Raw genomic sequence first — 21103 nt, forward strand, 5'->3', positions numbered from 1 at the left:
CAGCCTTGAATACAGAAATAACAAAACCATTCCTGTTTGTTTAAATATTTTCATGAAATATAACTACATTTTCAAAAAAGTTGTGAGGAAAGTGACTTTGGTTTTTACTTTCACAAATATCTTTAATGTCTGGTTTAATAGGAAACAGCTGGATTCTTATATCTGCTTACATACTGAATCTATTGCAATATATGGTTTTGATTGTAGTATTTAAGGATATTTGGCTTCTCATAAATTAGTTGTTTAACTACATATTTATAGCCTTTCAGAAAATTGTGGATATTTTTCGAAATGATACTAAAACTCAGTAAGTGGTAGTTTCTTATAAGTTAATTTCAATATGCAGTCTGATATCATATTTTAAATATTTTTGCTCATTTGGATTTTAATCCATTGGTCTATCATGTACTTTAAATAGATCTTTACCCATGTATGATTTTTATAACATTATGCATTGTTCATTGAAAAACATTGACTCACTAAATTAATGCAAATATTATAAATTTTGACACATTTCATTGTACAAATAAGACTCAGATAACATTGATTCCTACAACCTTCAGTCTTATCGGAAGCTGTCAAACTCACAGTGACTGGTACAGCTTTCAAAACTTATAATAATTTCCACTTTGAACTCAAGTTTTATCATTGACAACAAATGTCAATTGTTTTCCTTGAAGTGACAGGATGAGGCTTCATTCATTTTTGAAAAAAATATCTACCTAATACCTAAGTCTGAATAAACATAATTGTCAATCGTTTTTCTTTTCAAGTAAACATTTTGTGCCATGAAAAAAATGGCTAGTTCAGCTTGCAACTCAAACAAATATAAAGTATTATTTTCTTCAGATAACCATCACACATGGAAATGCATTAGAAGTGCTTCAATTACACTTCCCATTTCGTCACCCAGAATATTTAGAAGACGTAGTCTGAAGGTTCAAAGTTTAAATAATATTAACAAGTTTTAGTGATTCATGACAGATATTTTAGAGTGAAACTTGTTTTTATCTTCACCCTATTTGTGTAGTGGTAAAGAATATGTTGAATACTAATGCGGTTTGGTGTCACAGTTTTAATTTATGTTAAGGTGCTGGCAGTTAAATGCACCATTGTTTTTGTAATACTTGTTCAAATGTCGACATAGTGAAAAAGGCAGATTATATCTTAGTATTTTTACGAAAGTGTTTTCGACACTGTGGACCTTATAAATGAATTTTGGGAATCCAGAAACCATGCACTGGGAACTGCTGGTAGGATAATATTAAAGTAGGAGATTTTTACTCTGCCATTTAATAGACATGTCCCTCTGGTCTGTCACCTCCACTCTCTGAACCTTAGATTCCTCCTTTGTGAAGTGGGGTTAATAATATTTGTTCTGCTAATGACAGATTTACTCTAAGGATCAAATGAGATCATGATGCTGAGTTCTGAAAGAATAATGGCTTCCTTGTTTGTTTTCTTAAAATCATTATTGGTTTCTGGTTGTTAACACTAATAAAATCTACATTTGAGTCTCTATTATGGTTTGTGAACAGTATTAATAACTTTTATACTACTGTGCCTTTAATATTCACCACAATTCCTAGCATATGGTATTCAGATCTGGGTTTTAACTCAGAAGTCCTTAACTTTTCCTCTATGTTATAACATTTTTCCGAAATGCTGAAACCAACATAGAAAGAAAGAAGTTGGGTTGACTGGTTAGTTTAAAAAATGTCTATTCCTAAAACTTCTTTTATATGCATAACACTGTATTGAACATATAAAAAAGTTGTTCTTCATGAAGTTAATGCAAATAAACTATGCTTTATATGGAAAGAAATAAGGAAAGTTATAACTCACCAGAGAGCTTTGGTGAGAGAGCCCTTACTGTTTTGATTTGGTGTTTCTCTAAGTTTTTGTTCATATGATTTCTATGAAAGGACAAATCTGGAACTGATTTATTACTAAGTAGTTGTAGTTGTTCATGGGTAAGATAGTCCCCCCCCACCCCCACATCCCCCACCCAGTAAAAACACGCCTATTACTGCTTGTGAGCAAATACTGGATTTTAACACTTGCAAACTCACTAATAAATATGAGATGAGAGGGGATGAGGCATATCAACTAGAGTATCAAACACGACACAAATGCAGTCAGGTTGTAGCTCATCTGACTTTGATTCAGAGGGGGATGCTGGAGTTTTAGGGAAGCTTCTCCAAATCTAATACAGAGATTCTCACTGGAGTCTATTCCAGCTAAAAGAACACCCCTCCCTGAAACGCAGACCCAGACCACTGTCCAGGTAACCTGTTATCATCACAGCACTTATCACCAACTGAAATTATTTTATATATTTCATTAAATCTATAACATCTTCAATTATAAGACTTTTCATTATTTTGCATATACTAAAAAGTTATGCCATTAAATTATATCATTGTATTTGTTTTAGTATTTATTTTTTTTAAAAAATTTTCAATGTGATATTTCATAAGGAAAATAAATATATATTAATACTGTTCATGGGCCATAATAGAAACTCAGATGTAGATTTATTTTTCTAAACAATATTATCCTCTTGTGTGAACACATCACATCATTGTTTCCTTAAAAGAAAGTTTCACTCTTGTCTCAGGGATTTTTCTAATGCTTTAATACTGATTACATGATCGTGCTTTAAAAATCTTACCAAAGTTGTCAATAGGGGATTTTAAGACACTAACAGGGACTCATATTCCATTTTTAAATGATCTTCGAATGGTTCATAGACTGATATGTCAGTGGACTAAGATTGTCCTCTTATGCCATCAGGAAAGACAGCCAAGTTCACCCAGGTAGAAGCAATGACAGCAGGTTACCATCGCCACCTGGCCTATCGTATTGAAAGAAGCCATTCCAATTTCAGAGATATTAATGTGGAGGGAAATGACAGTCTTATTTATTTTTAAATGTGCATAGGTTCTTTTTTTTCCCCACTGGAATATAAGCTTGTTGAGGGCAGGGCTCTATCTGTACTGTTCATCTAAGCATCTAGGTAGAACACTGCTCAATACATGCATTAAATATACATGATTTAAATGAATGATGAATAAAGCTGAATATAGACATGCAAGCTTTATAGGTTATGGAAATATGGAATACTTGAGTACAGAAAGGCTTTACCAATAAGGTAGACCAGTGACTCCCTAACCCTGCTTTGATACTGGCCAGGTGTCATGGCAACGCTCCAACCTTCAAACTCAACATAAAAGTGTCTGCCTTGTTAGCTGTAATTTTTCTAGATTTTAACAGAATAAAACAGGTAAACATCAGCACAAGACCTGGAGGTAGTTTCTTCTGAAGATGAAGAGTGTCCTTCTCATCCCTTTGCATCCACTGCTAACTTCAACCTTGAGATCAGAATTCTTGTTGCGATGACCTTTTTCTTGATTCTCAAAGTTTACACAATTGTGGAAAAACAATATGAAAAAATAGATTTCTTTAGGTTTCCACATCTGGGGTTTGCTTTCTTCCTCTCCTCCAGTCAAGTACTGAAACCTGGAAAGCAAAAACAAAAACAAACAAGAATGCTAAGAGACACAAGGCACAGTGAAGGAGAAATAAAAATAATTTATTCATTCTCTGTAACTTGAACAAAAGTTATGCTGTTATTTTGATGAGTTGAAAGTTCATGATGTTTTAGAACACAGAATTCCCCAGATTCTCAGCTAGCTGGTGCCAGTGTCATGCTGCTATTGGTTCTCTGCAGCATGACAGGTGGAACTGAGGTTTGGAAAAAAAGACTTGATATTTACATTAGAACTACCATCCATGCACCCTGAGGCTTATAGCAGCTCAAAAGGGGCTGGATTTTCTCCTTCAATACAGTTAGTAATGAAGAAGTAGGCTGATTGGCCTTTCAAATTAAACTAAATTGTAGATAGGAAATTGAGGCAGATAATCTGAGTGTATTCCATGTCACTCAAGTGTTCAGTGATGGATTGGGATGTGAAACAATTTTCGGATTTTAGTATTTTGCCATTTGATACTTAGCCACTGTTCCCAATACATTATTTATATGCACACGTTTAACTTGCCAATATATTCCCTGTATAGTTTAAAGAATTTTACCAGTGTAATTGAAAGTAATACTGTATACATTTAATATTTTAACATTCTTATTTTCCTAATAACTGCTTCAGAAACTGAGAGAAAGGGAATGAAGTTAAAGGTACTACAAGTTGGAAACAGGCAGAGAAAATCATATTGTCAGGTAAAAGTAGTTAGGTGAATCTAAAATTACAACAATAATGCCCACACAATATGCAAAGGGGAAAGTGAATTCAGTAGAGTGTTCTGAAATCTTAAAAGTAAAATAAATGAAAATATTGCATTTAAATGTTGAAACTCTAAAGCATGGAACACAATGTCAGTAATCTCAAGAGAATAGATATCACTGTTGCTACTTTCAATAAATTGGGTAGATGGCAGTATTGTCAGAGTACTTCTATTGCATTTAATTTTTTAAAATTAAATTTATTGAGGCGACATTGCTTAATACAATTATATAAGTTTCAAGCATACAATTCAATAACTGGGGGAAAAGGAAACTGCTGATAGGAACGTGAGTTGAAGCAGCGTGGAGTTTTTTCAAAAATTTGAAGGCAGAATTGCTATATGACCCAGCAATCCCTCTTCTGGATACCCCCAAATTTGAAAACATTTATTAGTAAAGATATATGCTCTGGGGTGTTCATTGCAGCATTGTTCACAGTGTCCAAGATGTGGAAACAATTAAAAGTGTCCTATTGTATTTACTTTTAACACCTAGAATTGTGATTTTAGCTCCAAATTGAGATAGGGTCTTCAAAGAATTCACTAATTCATGTTTAATTCTACATTCAGTTTGAAATAATCTATACGTTTCATGCTGTAAAGGTGTGCATTTGTGAGAAACGTCTTTTATTTTTTTGCTATCCCAAAAGTTAATTCTGTCACAGAAATATTTTTAAAAGTTTTCATTGATTTTCTAACATGCCTTTGCAGTTCTTAAGTCACGGTGGTCTCAAAATTCGAACCATTTGAGTTTCTGGTTTTATTTTCACCCGACACATTGGACTGTGCACAGTCTCATGATGTCAGCATTCATGTCTTACATCAAAATAAACTCTTTGAAATAATAGTTTTATTTAAATAAGAAAAATTATAATTTTCCACATCTTAAATTTTTTTCTCTAACTTATAAAGCCATGAACCAATTTGAATGTTTAGCTTCCCTTCTGGTTTGATTTCTTTCATGCCAAGTGATGCCCAGGGGAGCATTTCACCTGGTGCTATAATGGGAAACTTGGCAGAACTTAATATATCACTACAATGTTTTTCTCAATTATATATTTTTTTCCTTGTATTTTTTGGACATATTTCAGATAGTCTTGACCGTTAAATTTCTGTAAATGAGTATTTTTTAGAAAGTTATTTAAACATATCCTTGTACAGAAATTTAATAGCCTCATACAGACATTACTATCAAGATAGACAAGATGTCCAGTTATTTAGTGTATAAAGAGGTTGTGTAGAGATGAAATTTGTTGAAATTACTTAATGTGAACATGGTAGTTCAAACAAACAATTAAATTTTTTATTCTCTGTCTACTTCTGAACATAATTGTCGAGGATGTTTGAACAGTGGAATGAGATCTCTTGAAAAACAGAAGAAGAAACTCAGGAAATGGCCAATGGTTACTTGAAATCCTGTGATAGATAATAAACAATGGTTAATGTGAGTTTTATCCTTGGTTACTTTATAAATTGCATGTTTTATTATATCATTCTGGCATTCTTGTTTGATTTCTTTATTCACTCATTCATGCAACAACTACTTTGAGTACCCATTATGTGCAAGGCAACATCCAATTTTAAGGAGGGGAAACAAACAGTAAGTAAACAGGGTAATTAAAATAAGTTGTGACAAATGTCGAGAAAGAAACATGCACAGAATAGTGAAGCATCGAAAGAAAGCAGTTAACCCAGACTTGATAATAAAGCATGGTTCTCTGTAAGAAGTGATAGCTGTACTGAATTTTAATGTCTAAGGCATGTTTAGGACTAGTTGGAGTGAGTTAGCATGGGGAAGGATTTTCAATCATCCATAGGACCCTTTGTGGGAAAAAAGTAGGAAATCAACGAGATAGAAGGGTATGGTCCAAAACGGTACTTTATGCTCTGTATGCTGTCAAGTCAGTTATTTTTGCCATCTTCATAGCAACTAATCCTATAAATTCCAAATGTCTTTCAATTGCCTTTGGAAATATGTGTAACGGAATACAATTAGTTCTTATTTAAAACTGCCTGTGACATTTTCTGCCTTTTAAGAGGAGGGGACGAAGCAGCAAATTTCTTTCACTGCAAATAATTTTATATTACTCCATACAAAGAGATTGGTGAGTGGTAGAAAGGAAAGGCTAAACCTTTTATCCGCTACTATTTCTTCAGTGCTGTCAAATTATCAGAATAAAAAAAAGCAAGTTTTATTGAAAGCATATTGGAAAGATAATAATAAATCCAGAAGCCTAAGCAATAGAAAGCTGTGTAGTAGTTGGGCATAATAAATAGAGGAGAAGGGGAAGGAAAGGAGTCTTAAGTGAGGAGGATAAGCAATTTAGATAGGTGACCAAAGCCATTTAAGAATCAAGATAGCCATTATTTAATTTTAATTTGTTTGGGTTTTGTGATTATAGACCTTGATATGGCCATAAACCTTAAACAAGGCTGTTAAACACATGCATGTTTTGCTTTTGAGAAAAATCAAAGAGTAGGGCTGAGTTGCACATATGGTTTCGTGTGGAGCAGAGCAAAACAAGAAACCAGTGGATCACAAGGCATTCTGTGAAGGACATAGGACATTACAAGGAATATGAGTCAAAGGACTCCAGTCAGTTTTGAAGAAATGTCAAAGGTAGGATGACTTCGACTGACATCTGGTTGCCATAGAACATTTGAAGAATGATAATGCAAAGTTTTTACACATCTAAGACATTATAGGGTCAAGTTTTAAATTGTTTGTGCTAATGAATTTGGGTAGCAGCAGTAATAGTTTCAAACTGTTAATATCTATTGTAGAAATATTTTTTAATGTTTGGTCTTAAATGTATTTTTCAGCTGATTTAACTTCTTAATTATATTTTGCTTAAGCTTGTATTAACATGTTTTTATTTCCTAAGCACAGTCTGGCTAGGCAATAGGAAAACAAGGCTAAATTTCTTTATAAATGGCATATTATCTTAATGCATGTAACTGAAAATTGACTGCATTTTGAATACTGTATTTAATTCTTGTAGAGTCAGTTAACTTAAATGAAAAAAATCTTTGATTAGTCATCTCATGCACATACTGAAAACAACTGAACATATATGTATACTTTGATTTTCCAATTATTAGATAAGTTAATGTTCCCTAAATAGTTTGATTGCAGGCTACAATTATATAAAAAGCAAGTATAACCGTAAATGCTAAACTTACTATTGTGTCAAAGGATACTTAATTTCTAAACAGCTTAAAACACAATTCATTATTTTATTGCACTTTTATACCTGTTTGCAATTCTTTTAGGGTTATAGAAATAGGAACAAATATTTATGTTCCATGACTTTAGAAAACAAATGCTGGTCTCAGGTTCCTGTAGAAACATTGCCTGACCTCACTCTCATTCCAGCAGCAATCCAGGCTCCTCAAAACTGAACAGAATCAAATCATGCAATTTGCTTTTTAGCCTTCATGGTGCTGCTTTTTGCATTTCATTTAGTTTGGTCAATAAAAACACTCAGGTCTTTCTCAGTGTAGTCAGTCTTTAATTTCATTACTTTTAAATTTTAATTTTCTTATGTTTAGCGTGAACATAAAACCACTCTTTGTGCATCTCTGGGATGATATTCGAAAGTTTTAAATAAAACCGAAATATGTTTTCATTTAATGTCAAAAGTAAATTGATGAAATGATTTTATTCTTATTAGGTTTTGTAGATCTTCAATATTCACTCTTTTGCAAAACTGAAATTATGGATCAAAGCTAAATGGTCAGTGTCTTTTTAATTTTAAAAGCATGCGATAAAAGCGGCTGACCTCTGGTCTATACAATTTGGGTGTGATCATGTTATTTAAAAGATACCATTTACTACACCAATTGCCCATCGATGCATTTTAGAATGGGAGATGTGTCCAAACTCATCACCACAATGCTATCTACATGCAAATGGAAATCTTGAGAAACTACTCTTGCATGAAAGTTAATTCAGTTTGATTCTCTTAGAACTTCTTTTGTTTGGATTTGCTGCTTCAGAGCAAAACCATTTATGGGCAAATAATAAATTCAAAGGGGATAGTAGGAAAAGATGCCTCTAAATATACTAGAATGATGTCAAATTTTTCTGTATCCATGTATTCATTTCCTAAGGGTTTTTAAGAAATTTCTAAGTCCCAAATAACAGCTGGCCACTTTAGTTCAGCCTTGAATTGTATTTAATTGAAAAATAGAGTGAGGAAATAGCAAAAAGCAAAACCGATGAGATTTCTATGGTCGAAGAATGTTAACTCATTTGATTTTCCTGAAATTCTAGACACAAAGCAATTCCACACACATTGCTAGATGTTGCCTGTGGCTTATGTTAGAAACGTCACTTGACTGAAGTCCTTTGAGGGTATTACATATGTGTACAATATAGCCTTGTTCCTCTAGGGTAGAGGATTTTATTGTATAATCAACATCCTGAGGACTCCTGCATTGAAGTTGAAAAATACTGGTTTATCCGGTGGCTGTTGTACTCTGCAAATAGATGTGATCCAAATTTTATTTTCTCTGAATTCTTCTTAGATGTCTGCTATCTTCATACTTTTATTATGTTCATTGAGAGAGTAACATTTCTAATTTAAATGAAAAGGAAGAGACTTAATTGGAAAGGAAAAGCAGAGTCTGAAAACCATTTACTGAATCCTGCTGAATATAACACAGTCACAAGGCACAAGAAAAAATTGGAAACACAGTTGTGAATATCAGATTCCCCAAAACTTTCTTTGTTCTCTTTATCCTTCTGTTTGTTCAACTTTCTCGCTAACCCAATATTACTTAATGAAATATCTTCTATCTACCCAAACTGTTCTAAGTTCAGTGAATAAATCAAAGGAGCAAAACACATTGTCCTGTTCATCAAGAAATTATAATCTCGTGTATGTAGAGTACTAATCACGGTATAAAGCCATAAACAGTGAGAGTTTTATAAGTGGCATTAATGCTTCATATATGTGGATATGTTTGTGGAATTGTATGCACAGCATATGTTTTAGTGCATAATATTTTTGTCTTTCTACACAGTACTGTAGATATATATTTGCATAAGTAAATTAACATTTCATATTACACATGCAATTATGAATAATAATGGAACTCTGGATTAAGCTATTTGGCTTTTCTACCGAAGTAGGAAAAGTGTAAACGTAATTTGTTTTAAAGGCTGTACCATCCATTTGCGTATACTTTATATTTAGTTTTACCACTCAGGGTAGAATCAAGGGTGGTTCTATCCATTGTGGCTTTTGAATTTTTTTTCTGTCTGCATTACGGAGTATAGTATTATGTTAGATGGAATCATGTGATCTAGTGTTTCCAGTATCTGGCCAGGGTGAGTCCTCTCTGGATTCCTGGAGTGCCTATCTTTCTGTGGGACTAAAAAGCAATGACCCTCAGGCCCTCAGAGGAGAATCAGTTCTGAGAAAAGACAACACATTTGGATTGCCAAGAAGTTAGAATTTTTCATCTGGGAGAGCCTGACAATGTGCAGAGAGTTGAGGAAGAATATTAAAATGGAAGAGCCAAGGTTTGGTTTGTCAGGAGATGAGCCCTGGCATATGATCCAACGGGCACTGACACTTCATGATGTGGTAGTAGCCACCACTGGTTCCTGTTCCTTCCATGAGTCCCTTTATTGGCAGACAGCGTTTTTTTTGTTTTTTTTTTTTTTGTTTTTCTTTTTTTTCTAAATTATCAGTTAGGCAAATGAAATAGTGTCGATGAATACTAGGTGATGTTACAAACATGTACACGTCAGATTGCAGTAATGGACTGTAAATTCCTTAGGATCAGTTAGTGAACAACACATACATTCTCTTTGCTATTACCATACTTTTGTACCAGTACCTCTCCTACATTCCCTTTTCAAAGCATTAAGTCACTTAAACACCACTTGTTTTAATAATGAAAAGACCACTGTGATGCTAAATGAGCATGCTATGAAAGAAGGATTTATGTTGGAGGGATGATTAGTAAGTATATGAAATACTGTCATACGCTAATATGGGGTCAGATCGTAATTCCTCAGGAATGCAGAATGGCAGAAGCAAGATCACCAGAGTGAAAATTATGGATTATGTTTAGAAAAGGTCAGCTTGTTCAGAGCATAGTATTTGTGTAGAGAAATAACGGCATAAAATGGCAGATCTGGTCCTAGGATTTCACCTCCAAGAGCATATCCATACTTTCTAGATTCTAGAGAGACCAGCCTACATTTTAAATTCATTTTATGCCTCTTAAAAATCTAGCGTGTGTATGTACTTTTTGTTACTGGACATTCATTGGTGAACAAAACAAGCCAGGTTTCTGTCTGTTCTCATGGAATCTCAATTCTAATGTGTGTGTTTAGGAATGGAGTTGTGAAAGGGGCACAGAAACTGGCAATAAATAAGTAAGTAAGTAAATAAGACAAATATTGATGTATTTAAGTAAATAAGTAAATATGCATTTACTTATATATTTAAGTAAGTACATAAATAAATAAAAATATAGCACATGAGGGATAATATATTTTGATCCCTTGTCATTCTGAGCATGAGAATATTACAGTACATATTCTCACATTATTGAGTAGCCTTGGATTCGAGTATGATAAATAGGGGTACGTTGAAGAGTGTTTTAGTGATTAGAGAAGTCTACTTATAAGTTGAAGTCAACAGGAAGTGTCATCTGCTGACCTAAATCTCAGGTGAGGAAAGAGTAGTATGGAAACGAGAACCCTAGATGGATAGGCATTGCTTTAAAATATTTATTGAATGCCTAATATGTGCCATATAGCCTTTTAGGGTTTAGTAGTGATATAAGCCGAAAATCCCTACTCTCTGGAGTTTAATTTCTGAGATAAATAAGCAAATCAATCAAATAAATAAGGAAAATAGAGACTATGTTAGTTAAGTGCTCTGAAGAAGAATAAAGCAGGGAAGAGGAATTTATGCAGGGTTGGGGTGGGACAATTTTTAAAAGGATACTCAGAAAAGATTTCACTGAAGATGGGACATTTAAGCAAAGGTATAAAGACCTTTATCCATGTGGATATTTTGGGGAAGAAGTTTCAACTGAAAAAAAAAAAAAAAGACAAAGTGTGCAGTTCCTTGTGCCTAGCGTGTTTAAAAAACATGAGAAGATCATGTGACAGAAGGAGTGTGAGCAAGTTAGGTTAGTGGGCTATGATCAGAGAAAACTTGAGAGCCAGATCATGCTGAAGGTCAGAGTAAAATATGTCTATTAAATAGTTGTCACGTTAGCCTACTTATGTCGAAGGTGTTTTCAGAGGTAATTTATTTTATATCAAATGCAATGGCTTCTTGGTGGTACCTGACCTAGCTCGATCCCCATACTAGTGATCAGATTAGGAAACAATGATGAGCCAATCAGTTTAAAATGTTAGCTGAGGAGCTGAGGGAAAGGAATGGAGATGTGTCTAGCACTTGTTTTGTAGAACATTCCTGGCTGTGTTAAAGGTACCATATGGATGATAAAGGGAGCTATAGGAAATTCACTATTTTCTTCCAAACAACCATAAACCGTTGTGATCTTAGTGTGGAGTTGGGGTTTTTACTGTGAAAGTGATCCAGTCATATTATGTGTCTTAAAGTAAGGGACACTATGTAGATCATTTTGATAAATATTCAACAAAGATTATGGAGAGAGATAAAACGAGAGGTTTCAATTATAAGTGCAAACAGTGGTTAAGTGGTTAAGACTATTTTGAACCCTATGCTTTTATCCAACTGACCACCTACTCATTTTGCCTTAGATTCCAAATCTCCCTCATTCAGCAAGAGAAAACCTCCCAGCTATGGTATGTGGTGGTACCAGGTGTACCTGGTAGAGCACATCATACCTGCAGATTGATTAATAAGTTTCATTATGGGTTCTAAATACTGGCTGATTATTTTACTTAAATATATACTAAATGAATATTTTAAACAATTATAATCAGTGGAATGCTGTTTGCTTTAGACATAAACGTAAGTAGTTTCACAAAAAAAAAAATAAGATAGCTAAAATATGGGCATTCATAATGGTGGAACCTGAAGAATTTGTAAGATTTAATTTTTAGTCTAAAGATCAAATGACTTATCAAACTAATCAGATTTATAACAATATTAATTTGCTATACTATTAATAACTATATAATAACTAACTATATTAAGCTAATAAAATTCAAATGCATTCATAGCAATAGCTTTTCCAAGAAGAATTTTAGCTATTACATATAAAACTAAGTGGAAGATTTTTACGTATCATTCTACGGTGTGGAGAAAAGAAACATTAAACTGGATGACAGGAACTCTGAATTCTGAACTTGATGATTTTGTTAGTAATTTACTTGAACTTTGGAAAACACTAATATGTCATTGCTTTGATTCCTTATCTATGAAACAGCTACTTTTACAGAGACCTTACACTAGGTCCACATTATTCTAAGCATCATATGTATATACACATACATGTTATCTCATTTAATTTTTCCCATATCCATTATGTAAGACTGCTTCCTGATGAGAAAGTTAAACTAAATTTTTATGCTATTTCTGAGGTCTCTTCTAGCTCTAAAATTCCAATTTATTCAAATCAATTTATTTCCCCAAGGAATGAGAAAAGAAATACCATGCATGCAACAGAACATGTTGGTAGCTGACCAGACAAGAAATCTGGTGTTCTTTCATCACCTGCCTTACCATCTTAACAGCTGCTTGAGTGCTGAGCTAAAATGTAGATGCATAGTCTAGATTTCTCCACCTCTGGTTACAGAGTTGGATATTAGTACATGAAATATGACTAGTATCTGTAATAATAGAATCACCGGGGGAATGTGAGTTAATTAGAATATTGCTGCAAAACTTGGGCAATAGCCCATTAAATGTCACAACTTCAACAAACACAGATGGTGGAAAAATGCTAGTTTCTGGGAATATGTTCACATTATCTTGTTATGGGACAACTTATAACTCCTGTCACCACCATACCCCCACTAATGATTGTTACCACTGTTCTTGAGGGAACAGAGGTATGTTCTATAGCAACACAAAGCAACAGTCCATGTAGTCCATCTTTTTCCATTTGCATGAAACACAGGGACCAGAGGATTCTAAGAAAAATTTTAGATACTTATGATACAACAATTCACATGCACAAAATGATTTTTGTAAATATATGTTTTCCTCGTCAACAGTTACAGTCTTTGTTTTTAGTGCTAAGTGTTTTCCAGTTAGTTTCAATATAAAGAAGGAATTGCTATTTTGTGTGTGTTAGCAAATGCTCATGTGTCTCTACAAAGTAGTCAAGAACAAAAATAATGGCTAAGTAGAATTAAATAGGATAATTTGTTTAAGTATAAAAGGAGAATGGAAAACAAATTCTTATTTAATAAAGCTTCAAGGCTAAGCATGTTTCCTGTTACCAGTAATTACTGCCTAACTTGATAAGCCAGCAAGTAGTTATTGGAAAACGTTTGTGAAAATATAGTATCACTTTACCACTATTGGTCTATAACTTCCTTCATGAATAGTTGTTGCTCTTTATCACTGATTTTGCTTATGTCTTTTCTCTGATTGGAAAGGCAAAATTGTGGGTACCGAATTCTGGGAATAGAGTAGCTCAATTACCATTTGGACTAACTTGAATCTCATAGGACCATACCACATTTAAATGATAGATATTGATTCAAGAAATGGACCTCAAATGAGCTGGTATGGCAGTCGCAAAATTAATCTGTTGAAATGTGAATGAACTCATGATGATGGAAGCTGGCCAAAGATTTGCCTAATAACAAAGGGATCACTAAGATCTATGATAATTTTTAATGTTTGCTCTAATAATTAACAACAGATGTTTATGTCAAAAATGCTAAATAACAGAAACATATAGGGAAACAGTTTGCACAGAACAGATGTAGGGAAAGCTATTTAGTATTAGAAGAGTATCTGGTTATGAAAAGTCTGGAAATCCTAAAGGTCAAGCTTTTCACTTACTTCAAAGTATTGTATTTTGAATAAACTGCTTTCTGTACTATGCTTTCCATTTTTTTAATATCTGAGATAGCAGTGATTGGGAAACTAGCTATAGAAAAAACTTAAAATGTTGATGGGTTCAAGCAGTTTTTAAAGACAAAAGAGTTAATTAAAATCAGGAACTGAAAAAAGATAAAAATTGCAAGAAATAATAACAAAGAAAAATTAGAATATTGTTAAAGAGTTTCCCTTACTGTACTAGATTAGCATGAATCAGAGGGGGTATTATCATCTTATATTTGATAGATTTTGCTTTGCATGAAGACCAAGACTCATGAAATGTTGAGCACCCAAGCTTTTTATATCTAACTTTACTCGTTTTGAGTACTAGAAAGTGAATAATGTCTGGCAGGTGGTAGTGATGCAGCCTGGTGCTGCCACCAGGGGGGGAACTGAGAGAAGGCTCCAGTGTGAGACCCATTGCATTTCACCAATAGGGAGGGCCAGTGTTGAGTTGTTACACTTTATTATAGGTATGAGAACATGGATCGTTGTTGATAACAAAGGTGAAGTATAGCTTAGTCAGTTGTTTAAAAGTGTGAGTTTTCTGCAGGAAAATAAAGAGCGGGCATATGGGACATTTAATGTATTTTCATAAAAATGACATTTACAGACCTAGCATTAATCTTTGGTGAGTTTTAATCAAGTCAATGATAATATTGGTTTTTAAATATCAGAAATATTCTAAAAGTAGTGAATGCTTTTCATCCAACCTACGGTATGACTCTCAAGTTGATGTTATCGGTGCTGGCTCAACTTTTAGTTTAGGAGTTTTATAAAAAAGTAATTTACTTTCCAAAAGTGGGCTCTGATTGTCAAAGGTTAAAAATTTAGTACTGCTCATGACTCAGAATTATCGTTGACTTAGTCTCAATCAGGAACTGGAGGCTGATGTGACCAGCAGCAGTACCAATGACCTAGAATCTAGGGTGATGTGATTCAGAATTGAGCTTTTCATGGCATGTACTAGAAACAATGAAAAATGGCCAAATACTGTGCAGGGCTTCCAGGTCAGTGTTGCCAGGGTAAATTCTCTGAAGCGTATTTATAATATCCAAATAGGACAAAGTGGATTGCTTCAAATTAATGATTATGAATGTTCAGGACAGGGAAGAAGGACAAGACCTGGATGAAATCCTTGTAATAGAGCAGGAAATTGCACAGGCTTTTTAATATGATGTCCGTAGCCAAGGAAAGGGAGTGTATGCTTAGCCTTTAAGAGCTCATCTTAAGAGTAGATAAGGCCCCTGATTACTATTGAAATTTCAGGGAAACTATTTTCTTGGTAGTTACAGATTAAATTTAATTCCTTACGACGGTTATTTTGATAATGCAAGTTTATGATAATTAGGGTAATATGTGCTATACTATTAAATCTGGGCCAGTTCGCCAAAGAAAATTAAATCATTGCAGTCTCTATTTACCATTTTGTCAATCCATCTATGCAATGTAATTTCTATAAAACACTCAAATGTTCCAATTTTTTAATATGGATCAGTATTCTTAAGTCCCTTATCCAAGATCTCATGGGTCAAGGACAGTCTAACAAATTATACTTCTTGTTTAAACAAAAAAAAGTCTTAGACAAAAAAAAAAGGAAAAAAAAAAAAAAAAAAAAAGATTTGAACAGATACCTGACCACAAAAGACATATAGAAGGAAAAATAAGCATATGAAAAGATGCTCAAAATCATATATCAATAGAGAATTTCAAATTAAAACAACAATGAGAAATCACTAAATACCTGGGAGAATGGTAAAAATTCAAAACAGTGACAACACCAAATGCTAAGTGAGGATGTGGAGCAACAGGAATGCTCATTTATCACTAGTAGGGATGCAAAATGGTACAGCCACTTTGAAAGATAGTTTGGCAGTTTCTTACAAAAGTAAACTTGTTCTTTTTTAAAATTAAATTTATTGGGGTAACATTAGTTAATAACATTATATAAATTTCAAGTGTTCAACTTTATAACTCTATTGTGTGCTCACCACCCCAAGCTTGCTCTCCTGTCACCGTGTAAAGATTTCCTTTATACTCTTCATCCTCCCACAACCCCCTTTCCCTCTGTTGTTTGTATCTATGCATTTGTTTTTTTTTGTTTTTTCTTTTGTTTTATTTTTTGTTCCTCTTTGTTTTAAATCCCACATGTGAGTGAAATCATACGTTCTTGTCATTTTTCATCTGACATTTCACTTAGCAGTGTGCTCTCAAGATATGTTTTCGCAAATGGCAATATTTTCTGTTTTTATGACTGAGTAGTAGTCCATTGTATATATGTACCACGTCTTCTTTATCCAATCATACGCCAAAGAACACTCAACTTGTTTCCATTTCTTGGCTATTATGAGTAATGCTGCAATGAACATAGAGGTACATATATCTTTCCAAATAAGCGTTTCCAGTTTTGGGGGGTAGATATTCAGAAGAGGGATTGCTGGGTCCAATGGTAGTTGTAATCTTAATATTTTGAGGAATCAATATACTGTTTTCCATAGTGGCTGTACCACTTTAAATTCCCACCAGAAGTGTGCAAGGGTTCTCTTTCCTCATAACCTCTCTAACACTTGTTATTGTCTTGTTGATAATAGCCATTCTAACAGGTGTGAGGTTATATCTCATTGTTGATTTATTGCATTTCCCTTATAACTAGTGATGTTGAACATCTTTTCATATATCTGTTGGCCATTTATATGACTTCCTTTGAAAGTGTCTATTTAGGTCTTCTGCTCATTTGAAAAAAAATGGATTGCTTGGTTTTCTTTGTGGTTGTTGAGTTGTACAAGTTCTTTATACATTTTGAATGTTAGCCTATTATCAGAAGTATTATGTGAAAATATTTTCTTCCATTCTGTTGGTTGCTTTTTTGTTTTGTGGATGGTTTCTTTTGCCACACAGAATTTTTTAGTTTGATGCCATCCTCCTTATTTGTCTGTCTGTTTGTCTGTGTGTGTGTGTGTGTGTGTGTGTGTGTGTGTGTGTGTGTGTATGTATGTATGTATGTATGTATCTCTCTATCATCTATCTATCTATCTATCTATCTATCTATCTATCTATCTATCAATCAATCATTTTATTTCCCTTGCTTTTGGGGCGAAGTTCACAAAAAACCCCTCTGAGACTAAAGTCCATAACTTTAGTACCTATGTTTTCTTCTATGTATTTTTATTGTTTCAGGTCTTTTATTCAGTCTTTAATCAATGTTGAGTTAATTTTTATGTATGATATCAGATAGTACTCTAGTTTCATTCTTTTGTATGTGGATTTCCAGTTTTCTCAATACCTTTTATTGAAGAAACTTTCTTTTTCTATTGTATGTTTTAGGTTCCTTTGTCAAAAATTAGTTGACCAAAAAAAAAGCCCATGTATGGGTTTATTTCTTGGCTCTCAATTCTGTTCCATTGGCCTGTGTGTCTAAAAGTAAACATATTTTTTATTGTGCGATCAAGCTGTATGTTCCTTGGTATTTACTTAAATGAGCTAAAAACATATGTCCCCACCAAAGCCTGTGCATGAATGTTTATAGCACTTTCATTTATAATTCCCCAAACTTGAAAGTAACCAAAATGCCCATCAGTAGGTGAATGAATAAATAAACTGTGGTATATCCATACAATGAATATTATTCATCACTAAAATGAAAAGAGCGATCAAGCTAAGAAAAGACATGGAAGAAACTTAAATGTATATTGCTAGGTAAAGGAAACCAATCTAAAAAGGCTAGATACTGTATGAATTCCACTACAATATTCTAGAAAAAAACTATAATGACTGTAAAAGAATCAGTGATTGCCAGACGTTGGGTGGAGGGCTGGAGAGAGAGATGAATAGGTAGAGCACAAAGCATTTTTAGAGTAGTGAAACTGTTCTTTATAATGATGAATTCATGCATTTACATATTTGCTAATATTCAGAATATACAACACAAAGAGTGAACTCTAATGTGAACTGCAGACTTTGGTTAATAATGATGTCTCAATGTTGGTTCACTGCTTGTACACGTTGGTGCAGGCTGTTGATAGTGGGTAACATGCCCAAGGACAATTTCTTGACCACTGCTTGCTCTGCAAAATCAAAGTTGCTTGAGGTGATGTTTCAAGTTGATCAAGGTTTAAACTCAGAGGATCCGGGCTCAAGCATCAGCTCTATCATCTACTACCTAAGTAACTTTATGCAAAAAGCATAACTTCTTTAGTCCTCAAATTTGTAGTCTCATGAGATTGCTATGAAAATTAAATGAGATTATATACTTGAAATCTATTGCATACTTATTGATACATGAATGTTAAGTTTTCTTACAACTGAATGGTTAAAGAAATGGAATATAGCTATAGTACACTTTGCTGTATATATTTCTTTTTTCATCTATATCTTTCATTTCAGGTGTCAATCTGTGGCAAATGAACTAAGATTTTCCACGTTTAGGCCAAATCACTCATATTTTTTATAAACAGATGGTTCATTATGTAAGCTAATTAATTAGAAACATGTATCTGCATGCTGGGTTCAGATATGGTCCACATAGTTTCAGACCACATGCTTAAGATTCCTGCTATAGAATATTAACATTTTCTTTCACTTAAAAAAAAACTTTATTGACATAAGTTCATGTACTAGACATTTACTCATTTAAAGCGTACAATTTAGTAGTTTACAGTATATTTAGAGATTCTGCAAACATCACCATAGTCCATTTTAGAACATTTCATTCACTCCATTTCCCTCCAACTCCTTCACAGACCCCAAAACACTAATATACTGTCCCTATGATATAATAAACACTATCTATTATACTATAATAGTATTACTGACTATAATATGTTTTGTCTGAATATTTCATGAAAATGCAATTGTAAGATATGTTGTCTTTCGTGACTGGGTTCTTTAACACCATAGTATGCATTTTATTGGTGAATAATACTTTATTGTATGGATATACCACATTCATTACCATTCATTAGTTTGTTGATTAATCATTTAGGCATTTAGATTGTTTCTTCTTTTCGGCTATAATGAATAGTGCTACTATGAACATTCATGTACAGATATCGTGTGGACATTTGTTTTGATTTCTTTGCATATATACATACCTAGGAGTAGAATTACTGGTTCACTTGGTAACTCTATGTGTAACTTTTACAGGAGTCACTAGACTGGATTCAAAAGTGACTGCACTGTTTTACATCCCTACCAACAATGTATAAGGGTTTCAATTTCTCTATATCCTCACCAAAGCTTGTTATCTTTTTTATTATAGCCATCATGGTGTATGTAAAATGATATCTCATTATGGTTTTGACTTGAATTTTCCTGATAATTAATGTTGTTTAGAATGTTTTCATGTGCTTCTTGGATGAACTCATTGATCTGTTCTACGTAGAATATATTTCAGAAGGTGGTATTTGAAAGTATGTCTACATTTAAATAATAAGTAGATATGGCATGTTTGCAACTATCTGATCTGATACCACAACAGTTCTATTCTCTTCTTCCAATAACCCTGCAAGGTAGAGAAAGAGGCATCTTTATTATCTTCATTTCATAGATGATAATCTTGCAACTGCTCTGTCAGACCTAAACTGCTTAAGTACACCTACTGGTGACTCTTTTCCATGTGCCCTGAGTGTAATGCAGTGAAAAGAGGGATGCAGGTTTACCTGGCAGCTCAAAGAGGACAGTTTCTTCCAAATTAGGAAGGAGAGGGTTTAGTTTTGAGCAGGACTATAGTGGTATCAGATTAGATGGTTGGTTACCATGAAAGAAACAGCAAAGAGATTTTATTCTTTTTTTCGTTATTCTAATCATTATTTATTTAAGATATATAATATATAGATAAATATTATATAATATATAAATTACATAATATTTATCTATATATTATATATTACATATAATACAGTTATATGTAATATATAATGACACATAACACACATATTAATATGTTTTATATAACATGTTATATGTAATTACTAGGAAATCCTTTCTTAAAATTAGTCAAACAATGTTAAATGAGTTACATACCTACCTGAAATCATTCCCATAAACTTTCAACAAATAATCCATGTTCCGTATATGTGACTGTGGAAGAAATAGTCAGTTTTCTCTATTATCTATTCTCCTCTTTTGTTCATAGTAACATAGGCTTAAATCTACATTTCTAATTCTCTCTTGCAGTTAGATGTGGTCACATATCTAAGTTTTGGCCAATCAATGTGAGTAGAAATACTTGAAACTTTTAGGTGTTACTCTTGAAATTAAGGAGTGTGCTTTTCACTCCCACCTTTCCTCACCTGATGATTGAAGAGTAGTGTGAAGGTTGAAGCTGGAGTAACAATTTTGGACTAAAAGATGGAGACATTTTGTGGAGTATGGGAGAACAAGGTAGAAAGATCCTGGATCCCCCAAATCTTAAAGCTGCCATATCAGCTCTGAACTATTTAGTTTATATTCTGTTATTTTGTGTCTCTCTGTTACAACAGCTGAAACTATTCTACCGAGGAAACTGCCTCATCCACAAAAAGTCTTTGTTCTCCATGGCAACCCTTTAATATGCAAAATGTGCTATATTATTTGTCTTAAGCATATTCTATTCTAGAAAATGTTCTTCAATTATTTCAACTAGATTTCATATAATACTTCATAGACATCTCACCTTCTCGGACCCATTCTTTATCAATGTTGCTCTAAAATTTTATTGCTTAGAATAGAAAACACTACACTATATGTGAACTGAGAAACATAGAGCAGACTGATTACTCTCAAGATAAGGCCATTCAAGTTTGAAT

The sequence above is a fragment of the Pteropus vampyrus genome, unplaced genomic scaffold (assembly GCF_000151845.1).
Source record: "Pteropus vampyrus isolate Shadow unplaced genomic scaffold, Pvam_2.0 Scaffold32, whole genome shotgun sequence".
NCBI classification, from domain to species: Eukaryota; Metazoa; Chordata; class Mammalia; order Chiroptera; family Pteropodidae; genus Pteropus; species Pteropus vampyrus.